Below are 19,354 nucleotides of genomic sequence, written 5' to 3'. Positions count from 1 at the left end.
AAATCCTCTTTACAGGTAGGTAGGAATGTAGCCTGAAACATAGCAAGTGCATGTATTTCCCGATAGAACTGCACCAGCAGAAAACCGTGCCTGGCAGGTCGTCGTCTGGTGCTGGTGGGGTTCTTGTGCGAGACTCATCAGATGGAAAATCCTTTAATCTTGTGCACTGAAGGGAGCCCGAAAGTAGATAGAACTCGCGTCTGTCGTCAAATGAACCGTGTCGAATGTGTGTTTTTATTGGAGTGGCGCTCCAAATTGAATGCGGGCGCCTTGCAGCAGCCTCCTTTTATTATCCACTGCCACGTATGTACGTCTAGTCTACTGTTCGTGCTGCAGGTGCTACTTTTTCCCATCCATTGTGGAAGAAATCTGCAAACTATTGATTTTTTCTTCTGCGTCATGATTGAAAACGATTTAGTATGCAGAGTCTTCCCCGGTGTGGAGACCTTTTCTTGTAATTCGAATTTTAAAAGGGAAAATAACGGTTATCACCGCAGGATTTAAAGTTTCCATGGGGCAAAGTGAATGGACAACACTTGTTCCTATTACCCATCACACCGTTTTGCTTGTTATTCCTGACGTGCTAAACCCTAATGAACCAGAAAGGGTAATACGATACAATAATTTTCCTTCTATGGAATGGAGGAAAGGTTGAGTCCATAGGTCAGTAACACACCAAATATTTTCGACTTTGTGAGGGTTCACTTCCTAGTTTGTTCGTTAATCTTTTTTCAGATGTTTTGATGGGAACACTCGAGATTCATCAGTGCACATCGCACCCTTAAGGTTAGCTGTCTAGCCTGCAGCAACGAACATCGATGACTCGCTTTGGAGAGTCCACCCATGTAGCATGCTAGAGCTTAGCCAATTTCCCGAGTGGCCCTCGAAAGGCGGGCAGGATCAACCATCACGGCCACGCCCAACTGTGTTTTAAGCACCAAGAACTAATAATTGCGTGCAACGCGATTTGACCTGCTGAAGGTGTTAGATAGCAATTGTTCTTCTTCTAACCGTCGTCTGTTCTCACGAAATTGACGCAATATAAAGAAAAGTAAAGGATGTTTAACGGAGAACTCGGGGCTCACTCCACATTCAAGGAAATTGTTTGCCTATTTCCAACAGATGGCAAGACTGTTACTACCCTTCAGGCCCTATTAGCTAGCACCAGAAGGAGTTGCTGACAGTGAGGCCTCAATCTGCCCCGGCCTTACCGGAGACCTCTTTCCAACCGTGGACTCGGATCCAACGTCGTCATGACAGCAACACTACCAGAATGTCCTTTCCGCGGCCACTTAATCGCTGTAAAAGTCGATTTCTACCACAGGGTACCGGTACGTAGCCGACTCCGAACCCATGGACCACCTCTTGTATCAGATCATTGTTTGCTGCTCCGAGTTACGGTTATTCACAACCACCACATCAGTTTTGTAGCGAGCCAATTCCAGTTTGCTGAAGCTGCACTCCCCCCGACTGCGATCGAGTGGGCAGTAGGCAATTCCACTTCTTCGATCGATTCACCGTAGACCTCCAGCGTAATGTATGTAGTCAGCCGACAATCTTCACTCATACCGGGAACTCTAACCTCAACTCATCATCGTACATGACATTATACAACACCGGACCCAGGATGGAACCTTGCGGGACTCCTGAGGTTATGCTAAACCACTTCCGACCCGACCCGACTTAACGTAAACTATAAACTGTTTCAGAAACTATAAATATGTACACTTTGTTCATTAAATAAAATGAACTGTTTTGATGAATTCTACATACTTCTTTCAGATTACTGCATATTGAGCTCCACATTTTTGTATTTCTTTTCAATTGTCATGATATTTTGAAGAACAGTCGAGTTCTCTAACAATTAACTGCATTCTCCAAATTTGCATTTGCACTAAGGTGTTTTTTTTTTAATAATTTCAACATTATTCATCACTAAACACCAAATCTTATCTAACTTTTTATCATATTCGCTTTCTCAACAAGTTGTCCAAGAAATGCCTTCATCAAAACCTGAAAAAAAAAACGAAAAAGGCATTTGCACAACATTTTTTCTGACATCGAATTTCTTTTTTTAAGGTTGAATTATTCGTCATTGATATCACCGTCATCATTGAAATTTCGAAAGCAGTTTTCTCGTTCAAAACACAAATGTTTGTTATGAAAATGTATTCACTGGATTCCAGATAGGGAGAGAAATACAATGAACACATTTTCATTGTAAACATTGATGCCTTGAAAGAGAAAACTGCTTTCCGAATTTCAATGATGACGGAGATATCAATGACGAATCTTTCAACCTTAAGGTTTTCTACGGAACATAAGAACTACCACACAGTTTCTTAGCTTTTCTGAACACATTTAATTTGAACTAGTATATTTTTTTACCTCAATCGATCTTTCAGATGGCATAGTTTGTCATACATTAAAAACGAATGCAGTAAACAGTAACTAAGAGGTTCGTTTGCTTGACGTTTGTTGCTACATGAGTTGTTGAGATTTTGCTGTTCAATACGAAAACATATTCCTGATAGGTGACTTCAACACCAATATGCTTCATCCGAGTAGCAAGCGTGCGCGATTTGAGTCGATGCTTTGTGCTAAGACCAAGCCCACTCATGGGCTCAATCATGCGTTTTAACGGTAAGTAGAGCCCCGAACAAAGAAACGAATCCCACCGGTCGCTGCTAAGTAGGGCTCCAAAGCGAAAAGTTTACGTACGGTTCATAGCAAGGCTTAGAATATAGAGACACGCAAAGTACGGTCTCTATCCGTAGGCTCGTGCGCTCTCTCGCGTTTAGCTCTCTGGGTAGCGTAAAGAGGAGACGAAAGAACATGAGTATGGATTTGTTGCCCGGTATATAGTTTCTAGAGAATGATTTTCTTGTTTTGTATAGGTAGGAATTTATTTTAGTTTGCATCAAATATTTAAAATTTTTATTTTTACTTGCTTTGAAATTTTCAACCAAATAATATCATAGATCGTTACACGAATAACACAACAAATTGTCTGATATACAATTGTGATAGAGTGACAATACAAACGCAGAAAAATAACAGGTTTAAATTGACAAGCTTTGCTTAAGTATGTTTTGAATAAAGTTTTCCCTTCTTCGCCAATTTTAGGGTCATGCATATCGAAAATGTATTGATTTTCTCCTAAAATAGTTACGATTGTTCATAATCGCACTTTTAGTTTTTGATTCGACTGATCATTTGAAACTTATATTTGAAATGTATAGTGATTCAGTGAGTTTTGCTTTTTTAACACGTACATGCTTGAGCCCGGGTTTCTACGCTGCAAGTAAAGTTTGGTTTTGCACATTTAGAAAAATGTCCAAATAAATAACTCGTGAAGTTCGTTCCGACAAGTTCCAAAATTATCGTCATCCGTCGCAGATTCCGGTAAGAAGATGTGCGTATTTTCTAACCCGAAAAGATACCATTTGACGGTAATAAGTGACCACAAGGTTTTCTTTCTCCACTTTCCGGGCTGAGATCCCCCGCTTTGAAAGAGCTGTGCCTCGCGTTTCGTTTTGTCGTGTAGAGTAAGGTGGGGCAAAAGTTCGACCTTAGTTGATAATTCAACCTATTTAAAAAAATCGAAGCAGATAAAAATAAATAAATACCGTGTGGTGATTCTACCATCCATGAGTTAAAATTTTGCTGAACAAAGTAACACCAAATGTCTTTTCAATTTTGAGTTACAACACTTTTTGTATGTGTGTGTTTTATTCGAACTCTTGCCCCACCACTGGGGCAAAAGTTCGAATCTAGTGTTTGTGGAATTTCGCTAACCGTAGCACACTATTTTGACTCTTTGGTAATAGGAATACCTGAAACCACTTAATATTTGATGTTAGAACTGGAATACACTTTAAAATTCGATTTGGATTTTACCCAAATCAGGGTTAAATTTACTACACCAAAAATTAGTAGTTTTCCGCCAAATTCAAATAACACAACATTTTTTTTTTCAACTTTAATCGAATTTTCTCACTAATTCCATCACTCTTAGAGATAATATCTACATTTTGCAGAATTTAAGGTTTATACCTAAAGTTGCCACATGACTCGAACTTTTGCCCCACAATTCGAACTTTTGCCCCAGTATGTGTAAAATGCGATTTCCAAATCTTTTTTGCAAAAAGTTATACATGCTAGAGCATCTTCAATATATACCTAGTTACGCCCCAAATTAAAATATCGAATTCGATTTCATTAAAATTTCATTCCATGCGTTGGAAGGACCATCGCATGTTACAATTTTTTGATCAAAAACCAACATTTTGTCATAACTTTTCGAAATATTGATCAATTTTCATAAATTTTGGAGTGAAAGACTATTTTTCAGAAAGGGTTCAAACAACCTTAATACCCGAAAGAAATAATTTGAATTGAGCTCAAAAACTTCAAAAGAAACTCTTGCCCCACTCGAACTTTTGCCCCACTTTACTCTATATTTCGAAAAAGGCAAAGAGGTTTGGTTTGATTGCTTTTTTTTTTAAATGGTGGTCGTCAGTGGGTGGTTTAATAAATATAAATTTGAAAATATAAATTAAATAAACGAGACATTAGGAAGAAAGTATGCGAAATGGGTAACTTCACCCTTGTAGAAATAATAGGGGAAAGCAGAAAAAAATCTGTGACAACCCCATGTGAATAACACCGATCATACAGAATAGGAGGTTAGACATTATTTAGATCTATAAAAACAACCCAACAATAGGGGAGATTTTTCCAATAGAGTAAAGTGGGGCAAAAGTTTGAGTGGGGCAAAAGTTTCTTTTGAAGTTTTCAAGATCAATTCAAATTATTACTCTCGGGTGACAAGGTTGTTCGAAGCCTTTTTGAAAAAGAGTCTTTCACTTCAAAAATTATGAAAATTAATCAACATTTCGAAAAATTATGACAAAATGTTGGTTTTTGATCAAAAAATTGTAATATGCGATGATCCTTCCAACGCATGGAATGGAATTGTAATGAAATCGAATTCAATATTTTATTTTGGGGCGTAACTAGGTATATTTTGAAGAAGCTTTAGCATGTATAACTTTTTGCAAAAATGCTTTGGAAGTCACATAGTGGGGCAAAAGTTCGAATTGTGGGGCAAGAGTTCGAGTCATGTGGCAACTTTAGGTAAAAATCTAAAATTCGGCAAAATGTACATATTATCTCTAAAAATGATGGAATTTGTGAGAAAATTCGATCAAAGTTGAAAAAAAAATTTTGTTTTATCTTAATTTGGCGGAAAACTACTATTTTTTGGTGTAGTAAATTTAACCCTGATTTGGGTAAAATCCAGATCGAACTTTAAAGTGCATTCCAGTTCCAAAATCAAATATTAATTGGTTTTAGGTATTCCTATTACCAAAGTATCAAAATAGTGTGCTACGGTTAGCGAAACTCCACAAACACAAGATTCGAACTTTTGCCCCAGTTCGAATAAGACACACACATACAAAAAGTGTTGTAACTCTAAATTGAAAAGACATTTGGCGTAACTTTGTTCAGCAAAATTTTAGCTGATGGATGGTAGAATCACCACACAATATTCATTTATTTTTATCTGCTTCGATGTTTTGAGAAAAATTGAATTTTCATCTAGGGTCGAACTTTTGCCCCACCTTACTCTATTACACATTTTTTATTCATAGCTCTATTATACAAATTCTTATATATTTAAAACATATTCATCAACATGTAATCTGGAGCGTTTGGTACACGCATCCTTCCTCCCCTGTAAATTCGAGAAGTACCTTGCCGAAAGGAAATATTCTGTAGTCCAAGTATTTCGAAGAACACTTTGCGCGTAATATTGACAAGAAAAGTAACACGATTGCTTTCCAGGATGATTCCGCATACTTGCTGCGTATGTATAAGATTAGGTTAGAGTAGTTATGATTTTTCAAAGATGCTTTGACTGCACCTAGCTCAATTCAGATATCAAAGAAACACTACAGTTATTTTTTTTTTTGTAAAAACAAACTTCAATCATACCAATAAAAATCTAAAAAATGTAGTCGAGCTGCCAAGTTTCATCAATTAAAATGGGCGGTGTGCAGGACTGCCATATTGTAGGTTCCTCGTTATAGAAAAAGCAGGTGTTGGATGTTAAAATACAACAAATGTTGTATGAAGTGCCAAAAAAGAGAGTGGGCTCATTATGTACTTTCGCAAATGCGCAGTCTACTTCAAGCGCATAGAATCTGCTTCCAACAAAATATTCATATACCAGTATATAAAAGATCGCAATATATATTATGATTTCCGATTGATGCTTTGTAACTAAAAGTTGTGACTGAGTATAGAATTAGATGATGTTGAAATACACGTTTACGAAAAAAGGTTGCGCAAACTTATCGCAGACTGTTAGAAGACAGCTTCTTCTATGACCAGGATTCAAGAATTTTGACCTACGCGAAGTTGTAAAGGAGACAACTACGTAATAAATGTGTTGGAAATGCAAGGGATGTAATGATTCAATAAACCTAATTATTAAAAAAGATGCTCAAATTCAAATTCAGATAAATTTCTTGCGAGAAAGGCAACATGGATATCGAAGAGATGGATATTATTTTAGATAAAAATTCAACCTACAAGTCATACAGTAAGCAACAAACATATAACTTAAAAAAGATTGCTTGAATTCCGGGACTAAATACAATAATACATTATTGAGAAAGTGATATCTTGAAACGCACCAAAACTGGTACAAATCTCCAAGTGAATTATTTATTTGAGTTCAATTTTTACTAACACTTTTCAGTCTTATCCAAAACCCCTTCTTTCAAAATATGAGCACAGATTATTATACTGAATAAGATTTGCAATAACACCATAGAAATAAACAAAATATTGCGATGATTTACAGAAGTGCAAAAAACCGATGGTACGGATAGAATAGAGACCACCGGTGCGGAAAGGCGACCGATCATTATTTTACTCACATGGAAACGAACGACCGGTGCGAAAATGGGTGGATAACGAAATTAAAAATCGTTAACGACGTGCTGTTGCGTGTGTAGTATGAAGCCCACGAGTGCGCTTGGTCTAACTCATTGTCGTACATGCAACGAACCTACAGACTTCTGCAATGGAGGCTGTACACAACTAGATCTTTTGCTAGCCAACAGCGCTGAAAAGGTGTTGAGGTTTGGCCAACTTAGTTTTCCCAGGGGTGTAAGGTCCTACCCTCTACGCCCACCCAAAAATGCCCACCTGCGCGCCATCTATCAGGTATCAGGTATCAGAAGGCCGGCTCCAGAGGCACGTTATCCTCCATTTGGGACATTTGTGCCATCGCCAAAATAACAGCCTATTTCATCATCTACCTGAGGGAAAAGGAAGGAAAAAGGATTTGGATGGGGATAGGGACAGGTAGGGAAATAGGAAAAATACCCTGGAAGAGGGTACTAACGCACAAGCGTACCACAATGGGTTCAAACAGCGCCCTGAAAAGGGCACTGTAATAACGCATAAAGCGAAAGAGAGCCTATAGCTCTTTACCACAGCGGGTTAGGAACAACAGAATATCCTGAAGATTCAGGTTTCTGAAGTCAGTTTCACTTAATAAGTGTTTACCGAATACTCGGAAACGCAGTTGCGCGAAAACTGGACAGTTACATATCAAATGATACGAAGTTCCATAATCGGATTCACAGCTATCACAGGCAAATGAATCAGCTTGCTGAATATTCGCCATGTGATAGCTGAGTCGGCAGTGGCCAGTCAATGCTTTGACCAGCATGCTGCAATTCTGCTTAGACAGATTAGTTAGATACTTCGCCACCCGTAGAGATGGCTCAGCACTATACAATTTGGTTTGACGACATGACTCCAAACTATTCCAATATTGTCTGTGTTGAGTGACAGCCCAGGTGTGAATCTGAAGCTTAATCCAACACTTCGATATCGGAATAGCTGGCTCAGGGCCAATGAAGTCATGTGATGCTCCAGAGCGAGCTAACTCATCAGCCAATTCATTTCCAGCGATGGAAGAATGACCAGGTACCCATAGAAGGTGAACAGCGTTTGCTGAATTCAGCTCCTCGATTTGAGTTCGACAAGCGATAACTATCTTCGACCTGGAGTTGGCCGAAGCAAGTGCTTTAATAGCAGCCTGGCTATCTGAACAGAAGTATATTACTTTGCCCATTACGTGCTGCTGAAGTGCTGATTGCACTCCGCACATAAGAGCAAAGATTTCGGCCTGAAAAACGGTACAGTGTCTACCAAGTGAATAAGACTGATACAGCCTTAGCTCACGAGAATAAACACCAGCACCTGCTCGACCTTCGAGAAGGGAGCCATCAGTGTAACACACGATGCCGTCTGAAATACTTCTTTCCAGATAACCAGATGTCCACTCTTCCCGGGAAGGGAATTTCGTGGAAAATGTCCTATATGGAAAATTACAAGCAATTGTAAGATCACTTGGAGCAAGGACAATTTTGTCCCAATTCACCAAAAGTGGAAACAACGAGGTGTGTGTTGAACTGCGGTTCACAGGAGTTTCCTCTAGTAGACCGAGTACCCGTAACCGGTAAGTGCAAGAAAGGGCTTCTTGTTTGAGATGAATGTGTAGTGGGGCAACGTCAAAGAGAACTTCTAGCGCTGCCGTAGGAGTTGAAGAGAACGCTCCAGACATCGCCATTAAGCACATCCTTTGGAGATGGCCTAATTTTGATTGGACCGTTCTCACTTCACCCTTTTGCCACCACACAAGACATCCATAAGCCAATATTGGCCGAACCACAGTTGTGTAAATCCATTTGATATACTTGGGTTTTAGACCCCAAGTTGTACCAAAAGTACGCCGGCATTGCCCGAAGGCCATACAAGCTTTCTTGATTCTGAACTCAATGTGAGGTGTCCAGGAAAGCTTGGAATCAAGAATGACTCCAACGTACTTTACCTGTTCAGTCACATCGATTTCAGAATCAAAGAGACGCAAAGGTCGAACGCCATTACGGTTTCGCCTTTCCGTGAAAAGAACAATAGATGTTTTACTCGGATTAACCGAAAGGCCATATTGGCGACACCAACCCTCAACTACTTGAAGGGCGTTTTGCATCAGGTCGAAAAGGGTGCTGATGCACATACCAACTAACAATGTTAGGTAGTCGTCGGCAAAACCATAAGTAGGAAAACCGCTATTATTGAGTTGCCTCAATAGCGTATCTGCTACGAGATTCCACAAAAGCGGTGATAAGACTCCCCCTTGGGGGCATCCACAAACACTCAATTTCCTAATTCCTGCTAGACGCAATGTCGAGAAGAGATATCGGTTTTTGAGCATTTGGTGAATCCAATTGGAAATCATTGGAGATATACCATGACTCCGTGCGGCTTCCAATATGGCATCGAAAGGCACGTTGTCAAAGGCACCCTCGATATCTAAGAAAACACCCAAACAAGATTGCTTTTGAGCGAATGCTTTCTCGATATCGTAAACAACCTTGTGTAAAAGAGTCACAGTGGACTTACCAGATTGGTAGGCATGTTGGTTCACATGAAGAGGCACGTTGGCCAGATGAACATCACGGATATGATGATCCACAATGCGTTCTAAGCATTTCAGAAGAAAAGAGGTCAAACTGATAGGTCTGAAACTCTTTGCTTCTTCATACGACGCACGACCCACTTTCGGAATAAACTTTACAGTAATATCCCTCCAGGATTTGGGAATATACCCTGTAGCAAAACTGCAAACAAGTAGTTTTTTCAAAACATGTTTGAAATAATCAAATCCCTTCTGAAGCAAAATAGGATAAATCCCATCTGCCCCAGGAGATTTGAAAGGAGCAAAGCTATTAAGAGCCCACTCAATCGATTCTATAGTTACAATACTCCGAGCCGAAGCTAAAGAATCATAACTACAAGAAAAGACATCAGGATCATCCGAAGATGTAATATCCACACATCCAGGGAAGTGTGTGCTGAATAAGCATTCCAGAACTTCCTCATCAGAGGAAGTCAGATCGCCATTTGGCAAACGAAGTTCGTTCACCCGGAAATCCTTAGATTTCGCAAGGATTTTGTTTAACCGACTGACTTCACTCAAGCTGGAAACATTTGTACAAAGGTTTTTCCAGCCGGATCGTTCAGCAGACCGGAGAGCTTTCCTGTAGGCCTTGCGAGCCGACCTGAAAGCCTCCGAACCAGCCGAACGTCGTCTGTTCCAACTCTTTCTACATTGTTTCCTGAGTTTCGCCAGATCAGAGTTCCACCAAGGGGTTCCTCTTGTGATCTTCACAGACCGTAGAGGGCATGCTTCTTCAAAAGCTTCCATGATGAAGGTCGTTGTAGTATCAACGGCATCATCTAAATCACTTGGAGTGTCAATGGATGGTGAATATCCATGAAATTTGGCTGCAACCAAATCAGTATAAAGATCCCAGTTTGTTGACCGAGGATTCCTGAAACGCAATGTTTGCGAAGTAACATTTAAATGTTCAAAAAAGATATAGCGATGGTCAGATAAAGATTCTTCATCTGACACATGCCAATTGGTCAGCTCGTGACTAATTCTGCTAGAGCAAAGCGTTATATCTAACACTTCCTCTCTAGCAGATACCATGAAGGTTGGGCGGTTGCCTATGTTAAGTAATGCAAGATCTGTACTACTTAAGTACTCCATCAAACTGGAGCCTCTCAAGTTAATGTCTGAGCTGCCCCAGATGATATGGTGAGCATTAGCATCACTGCCAACAATTAGCGGAAGGCCTTTTGAAGTGCAGTATGCGATGACTTGTTTGAAAGCATCCGTAGGGGATGGTTCATCATGTGGTAAATACACAGAACAATAGACGTATTTCCTGTTGAGGTTTCCAACAGATACATCAATTGTGATAGCACATACATCTCTGGTGGTTAGTTCAGAGATGAGTGTAGCAACTATTGCGTTGTTGACAAGCACACAGGCTCGAGGCATGACACGCGAGTTTGCCATTTCATGTTTACTGAAAGTGGCAAACACCGGGTTCACAAGGTTTCCTAGATAGAAATTTCCCTTACGAAAGTAAGGTTCTTGTACCAAGGCCACTTGGGCTGTACCATTTTGCATAAGTCTGCAAAGATTGATCGTTGCTGTTCTTTTATGCTGAAGATTGATCTGAGCTGTCCTAACCGTAGCCACTACCCAAACTAGGTAAGATTAAACTCTTCGCAACAGCAGCACAACAAAGAACAGCAACAATAAAACCAAATCGGTATCGATTGGAAAACGCCAAAGGCGAGGATACACAGAATACACTGTGTAAATCGCATAATGCGAAACCATATAGGTGAAAATTTAAACTAATTAACAACATCTTCATAATCCCGCCCTTATTTAGCCTCAAGTGAGACTGAAGAAGGGCAGCTGACAGGTAGGGACAGGTAGGGAAATAGGAAAAATACCCTGGAAGAGGGTACTAACGCACAAGCGTACCACAATGGGTTCAAACAGCGCCCTGAAAAGGGCACTGTAATAACGCATAAAGCGAAAGAGAGCCTATAGCTCTTTACCACAGCGGGTTAGGAACAACAGAATATCCTGAAGATTCAGGTTTCTGAAGTCAGTTTCACTTAATAAGTGTTTACCGAATACTCGGAAACGCAGTTGCGCGAAAACTGGACAGTTACATATCAAATGATACGAAGTTCCATAATCGGATTCACAGCTATCACAGGCAAATGAATCAGCTTGCTGAATATTCGCCATGTGATAGCTGAGTCGGCAGTGGCCAGTCAATGCTTTGACCAGCATGCTGCAATTCTGCTTAGACAGATTAGTTAGATACTTCGCCACCCGTAGAGATGGCTCAGCACTATACAATTTGGTTTGACGACATGACTCCAAACTATTCCAATATTGTCTGTGTTGAGTGACAGCCCAGGTGTGAATCTGAAGCTTAATCCAACACTTCGATATCGGAATAGCTGGCTCAGGGCCAATGAAGTCATGTGATGCTCCAGAGCGAGCTAACTCATCAGCCAATTCATTTCCAGCGATGGAAGAATGACCAGGTACCCATAGAAGGTGAACAGCGTTTGCTGAATTCAGCTCCTCGATTTGAGTTCGACAAGCGATAACTATCTTCGACCTGGAGTTGGCCGAAGCAAGTGCTTTAATAGCAGCCTGGCTATCTGAACAGAAGTATATTACTTTGCCCATTACGTGCTGCTGAAGTGCTGATTGCACTCCGCACATAAGAGCAAAGATTTCGGCCTGAAAAACGGTACAGTGTCTACCAAGTGAATAAGACTGATACAGCCTTAGCTCACGAGAATAAACACCAGCACCTGCTCGACCTTCGAGAAGGGAGCCATCAGTGTAACACACGATGCCGTCTGAAATACTTCTTTCCAGATAACCAGATGTCCACTCTTCCCGGGAAGGGAATTTCGTGGAAAATGTCCTATATGGAAAATTACAAGCAATTGTAAGATCACTTGGAGCAAGGACAATTTTGTCCCAATTCACCAAAAGTGGAAACAACGAGGTGTGTGTTGAACTGCGGTTCACAGGAGTTTCCTCTAGTAGACCGAGTACCCGTAACCGGTAAGTGCAAGAAAGGGCTTCTTGTTTGAGATGAATGTGTAGTGGGGCAACGTCAAAGAGAACTTCTAGCGCTGCCGTAGGAGTTGAAGAGAACGCTCCAGACATCGCCATTAAGCACATCCTTTGGAGATGGCCTAATTTTGATTGGACCGTTCTCACTTCACCCTTTTGCCACCACACAAGACATCCATAAGCCAATATTGGCCGAACCACAGTTGTGTAAATCCATTTGATATACTTGGGTTTTAGACCCCAAGTTGTACCAAAAGTACGCCGGCATTGCCCGAAGGCCATACAAGCTTTCTTGATTCTGAACTCAATGTGAGGTGTCCAGGAAAGCTTGGAATCAAGAATGACTCCAACGTACTTTACCTGTTCAGTCACATCGATTTCAGAATCAAAGAGACGCAAAGGTCGAACGCCATTACGGTTTCGCCTTTCCGTGAAAAGAACAATAGATGTTTTACTCGGATTAACCGAAAGGCCATATTGGCGACACCAACCCTCAACTACTTGAAGGGCGTTTTGCATCAGGTCGAAAAGGGTGCTGATGCACATACCAACTAACAATGTTAGGTAGTCGTCGGCAAAACCATAAGTAGGAAAACCGCTATTATTGAGTTGCCTCAATAGCGTATCTGCTACGAGATTCCACAAAAGCGGTGATAAGACTCCCCCTTGGGGGCATCCACAAACACTCAATTTCCTAATTCCTGCTAGACGCAATGTCGAGAAGAGATATCGGTTTTTGAGCATTTGGTGAATCCAATTGGAAATCATTGGAGATATACCATGACTCCGTGCGGCTTCCAATATGGCATCGAAAGGCACGTTGTCAAAGGCACCCTCGATATCTAAGAAAACACCCAAACAAGATTGCTTTTGAGCGAATGCTTTCTCGATATCGTAAACAACCTTGTGTAAAAGAGTCACAGTGGACTTACCAGATTGGTAGGCATGTTGGTTCACATGAAGAGGCACGTTGGCCAGATGAACATCACGGATATGATGATCCACAATGCGTTCTAAGCATTTCAGAAGAAAAGAGGTCAAACTGATAGGTCTGAAACTCTTTGCTTCTTCATACGACGCACGACCCACTTTCGGAATAAACTTTACAGTAATATCCCTCCAGGATTTGGGAATATACCCTGTAGCAAAACTGCAAACAAGTAGTTTTTTCAAAACATGTTTGAAATAATCAAATCCCTTCTGAAGCAAAATAGGATAAATCCCATCTGCCCCAGGAGATTTGAAAGGAGCAAAGCTATTAAGAGCCCACTCAATCGATTCTATAGTTACAATACTCCGAGCCGAAGCTAAAGAATCATAACTACAAGAAAAGACATCAGGATCATCCGAAGATGTAATATCCACACATCCAGGGAAGTGTGTGCTGAATAAGCATTCCAGAACTTCCTCATCAGAGGAAGTCAGATCGCCATTTGGCAAACGAAGTTCGTTCACCCGGAAATCCTTAGATTTCGCAAGGATTTTGTTTAACCGACTGACTTCACTCAAGCTGGAAACATTTGTACAAAGGTTTTTCCAGCCGGATCGTTCAGCAGACCGGAGAGCTTTCCTGTAGGCCTTGCGAGCCGACCTGAAAGCCTCCGAACCAGCCGAACGTCGTCTGTTCCAACTCTTTCTACATTGTTTCCTGAGTTTCGCCAGATCAGAGTTCCACCAAGGGGTTCCTCTTGTGATCTTCACAGACCGTAGAGGGCATGCTTCTTCAAAAGCTTCCATGATGAAGGTCGTTGTAGTATCAACGGCATCATCTAAATCACTTGGAGTGTCAATGGATGGTGAATATCCATGAAATTTGGCTGCAACCAAATCAGTATAAAGATCCCAGTTTGTTGACCGAGGATTCCTGAAACGCAATGTTTGCGAAGTAACATTTAAATGTTCAAAAAAGATATAGCGATGGTCAGATAAAGATTCTTCATCTGACACATGCCAATTGGTCAGCTCGTGACTAATTCTGCTAGAGCAAAGCGTTATATCTAACACTTCCTCTCTAGCAGATACCATGAAGGTTGGGCGGTTGCCTATGTTAAGTAATGCAAGATCTGTACTACTTAAGTACTCCATCAAACTGGAGCCTCTCAAGTTAATGTCTGAGCTGCCCCAGATGATATGGTGAGCATTAGCATCACTGCCAACAATTAGCGGAAGGCCTTTTGAAGTGCAGTATGCGATGACTTGTTTGAAAGCATCCGTAGGGGATGGTTCATCATGTGGTAAATACACAGAACAATAGACGTATTTCCTGTTGAGGTTTCCAACAGATACATCAATTGTGATAGCACATACATCTCTGGTGGTTAGTTCAGAGATGAGTGTAGCAACTATTGCGTTGTTGACAAGCACACAGGCTCGAGGCATGACACGCGAGTTTGCCATTTCATGTTTACTGAAAGTGGCAAACACCGGGTTCACAAGGTTTCCTAGATAGAAATTTCCCTTACGAAAGTAAGGTTCTTGTACCAAGGCCACTTGGGCTGTACCATTTTGCATAAGTCTGCAAAGATTGATCGTTGCTGTTCTTTTATGCTGAAGATTGATCTGAGCTGTCCTAACCGTAGCCACTACCCAAACTAGGTAAGATTAAACTCTTCGCAACAGCAGCACAACAAAGAACAGCAACAATAAAACCAAATCGGTATCGATTGGAAAACGCCAAAGGCGAGGATACACAGAATACACTGTGTAAATCGCATAATGCGAAACCATATAGGTGAAAATTTAAACTAATTAACAACATCTTCATAATCCCGCCCTTATTTAGCCTCAAGTGAGACTGAAGAAGGGCAGCTGATTGTCTCGGAGAAACACAAGGTCCACTGCACCATTGCTCCGGTTAGCGCAGTAAGGGCTACATACTGTGGAGGGCGCCCTGGTACTCCACAGGCTCCGTTAGCGGTTAGGTTTTTATTAGACCCCCCTAGCCATTCATTCCTAGGCACGGTAAGCATAAAGCCGCATCACACCATGAATTAGGGGTCACCTGTTGATGGATTCTTACCATCGGAACAGGCGGTCCGTAGTGTTATTCTTAGCCAATTGAGACAATCGCTACCGACACTACACAGCTATCTAGGCTGATCGAGAAAAGAAGTTAATATTGATGATCAACTTCATACGGACTCGAACAGCCGCAAAAGGTGTTGAGGTTTGGCCAACTTAGTTTTCCCAGGGGTGTAAGGTCCTACCCTCTACGCCCACCCAAAAATGCCCACCTGCGCGCCATCTACTGTTGGTTCTAATTTGTAAACATCTTTTGTTTAATGGTTTTATAATAAACATCAACAGTAGCACAAACATCAGTGTTTTTTTCTCGATTTTGATGCTTATGATTACTGTTTTCGGTAATTATCGAAATTATTTGAGTCATAGTGTTAAATTATCCTCTCATTTGAGAAAAATAATCGCCCAGGGAGTTTTAAATTTTTAACACTCCAAACAAAACAACAACAAAAACAAACGAGAGTCGAGGCTAATATTTCATAATGGTGATAACAGACCACTGATTTTTTCGGAATGAATTTTTTTAATCTAAAATGCTGAACATAACATCCTTTATGTTTAAATCACATACTGGCTTGCTTTTAGCATGATAAAACTGTAGTATTCCGTAAAAGACGTGTTGTTTAGTTATGGTCTAGTACACAAGTGACGTTTATTCAAGTTGCTCCTAAATCATAGCCTACTACATCTCTCCTTATCTTTAATAAAATTGTAATGCCAATTCGGTATAATTTTACACAAACTATAACTATGGAAATGTAAATAAGTAATTGTTTCTTCATAAAATTGCTACTATCCCTTATGCTTGTTTTATTGTTCTTTTCCTCATCTGAGAAGGTTACTGATTATTTGATGTATTTTCATGACGCCCGCCGATTCTCCAATTTTCGACAGGATTTAGCCTTGTTGCTTGGAAGTGGTAAGGATGCGTTCTTGAATCTGTTCATAAGAAATGTTTACGTGAATAGATCAACATCAAAACATATATAACATTGCAATAATTAGCCATTATCTTTTAAATCTTCTTTAAAACATGTTTTATTTATTTATTTGTTTTACCATTTCGTTCACTTCATTCTTCATCCGCCTTTACAACGTTTCTTCGTGACTTCATTACCATTTTCATTCAACCTTGATTTCTGAAATTAAACTTAGAAAGCTATCTCGTGTGATGAATGTATATAGAATAAACTATTAAATGTGCTCAAATAAGTCTCGTTTTGAATTTTCATTATTATAAAACTTGCCTGTCTTCTATATATGTAATAGGATGTCTGTGGAATACTGCCATCTCATAGTAGACAGCTACAACTAATCAAAATCATAATTTTCCCAAAATGGTGATGGGCAAGCACAAATTTCTTACTTGTGTTTTATTCAAGAAATTAATTAGTTATTCAAGTATGTAATTCAATATTATAATTTTATGCTTCTACTTCAATCAATGATACCGACGAACATTCGATTTCTTACTGAATCGGCTGAATTTCCACGATCTCCCTGGGTTTTCATTTTTACAGAAATGGACCAGGATTCATTTGATTCCTCTTCATTTCATGTGGAGAAGTAGACCGGAATCAATGTTCCCTTTACTCTCTTCTATCGACCCAGGAGCGGACCGGACGATCTGTTTTTATTCCTTCATTCCATACATGAAATGGATCGAATTTCCACAGTCTCCCTACGTTCCTTTTACAGAAACGGACCGAGATTTCCATATCCCCTTCGTTTCTTATGGAGATGTAGACCGGAATCAGTGTTCCCTTTACTCTCTACTTATCAACCAGGAGTAGACTGGATGATTTGTGTTATTCCTTCATTTCATTTTAGAAATGGACCGAATGTTCATAATCCCTGAATCAAACCAGGATATTCATATCCTCTTTGTTCGTTATGTAGAAGTAGACCGGAATTACTCAAAGCATTCCCTTTACTCTCTACCAGTAATACTTAAGCAGATTAGACTACTAATGTTCCTTCATTTCTTTTTAGAAATGGGCCGAACTTTTACATCTTCATATTCATATACTTAAATGATCCGGACTCCTGCAACCTCTCTGTTTTTTTTTAGTTCTTCCTTTTTCCTTTTTACTTTTATTTGTTCTAACTGCTGTACTTTTTCTAATCATCTTATTATGTTTATTCAAGGCCGTATTTTTCCAATATCCCTACATTTCTTATTTCCGAAACGAAACAGGATTTCTTAATCTTCTGCGATTCATGTAGAGATGTAGACCGGAATCACTCATCATTCCCTATACTCTCTACTGGTATCTTAAAAGCTTGCCAGACAAACATTCAATTCATCTTCATTTCTTACTAGAAATAAATAGAGCTTCTATAAACTCAGCAAACTGTTTTTTCAGTTAAACGGGCTTGGATTTTCGTATCTTCTTGTTTTTTTTTTATTAAGGCTCAAATAATCATCATTCAGTCATCAACAATCATCAATTTTTCAAAATAAAAAACGTAATTTAAAATTATTTCACTGTTATCCAGATGGTGAAGAGAGTACAGTGTTCAATTTTAAATTATATTAATTGAGTTTTCAGCAAGAAAACTGCTTTTAAGTTTTTGCTAAACGATGATGGTTTGTTTCCTCTAAGCGTCATCTCCTTTACTTTTTGTTTAAAGTAGATTTCCAAGCTTTACATTTGCATAATAAGATTCTTATTATTATAGAACCCTCGCGAATGTATTCGCCTCAGCCTTATTTAAGCAATCAAGAGTTATACAGAATTTGACTTTGTTTCTAAGGAAATTTATTTTTCCCAATCTAGACATATCTGAGTATATGCTTATTGCTCAGCTTTCCACTTAAAATTCATCATCCAAATAATATAATTTATTCTTGCAGTTGTTTAGATTCTTTTCACTTTTTTTTATTCCGTTACAATATTTTTTTTCGAAAAACTGCGTTTTGATTTCATTAAAAATAATAATAAAAAATAACTACCAATTGATCGGACGATCATTCGCGAATTTAGCCCAAACCTACAAATGTCATTTATATTTTTTTTTATTTTTTTAGTGTCTATAAATTACCATTTAACTACAACGTGAACATCGTATCTGTTACTCATATCAGCTTGTAAATTTAGTTAATCAAACTTCTAAACCCTGTTCAATTGATTTACTAAATTGAACTAAACCTCAGTAGCGTCTGTAGAACTATCAATGAAAATATGCCCTTTTTATTCGATCATCAAAAATCCTTTCTTTTGAAGCGAATAACTCTACGTAGCAAATGTTAGTTATCATAAGAAAATAAAAGCAAACCCACTCTCCCACGAAGTTATTGTACTGTACATATATACTAGCGTGGTTCAAAAAATCGTTTTTGCTCCACACCGCTCATTCGATTCGTAACCAGATTCTAAGCCTTCTCCCAAAAATTGAGCTTATTTGGCTGAAAATTGAGAGTGTACAAGCCCTTCAAAGTTTGTATGGGAATTACTATGGAAAAAGGACGTTTTTCGTTCAATTGATCGTAGCATTTCCCCAGGTGCCCTAGAGCGTTAGTTGACCCTTGGTATCCCTAGGCTACTCTATCAGCTACAACTTTGCCGAAGACCACATTCAAATCGGACGCCTCATTAATTAGTTATTGATTTTTATCCAGAATTAAAATCTTTGATCATGATGGTTATATTAATCGATGGGCATCACTGCAATTTGCCTTGAAACATAGTAGCCTTGATTTATGTGTGCTATCTTTGGCGCCGTGTGCAGCAATGTTGCCTGCTGGGAAGCTGAACGATCACTGTTAAAGTT

The sequence above is a fragment of the Aedes albopictus genome, chromosome 1 (assembly GCF_035046485.1).
Source record: "Aedes albopictus strain Foshan chromosome 1, AalbF5, whole genome shotgun sequence".
NCBI lineage: Eukaryota > Metazoa > Arthropoda > Insecta > Diptera > Culicidae > Aedes > Aedes albopictus.
Note: the sequence above shows the minus strand (reverse complement) of the source record.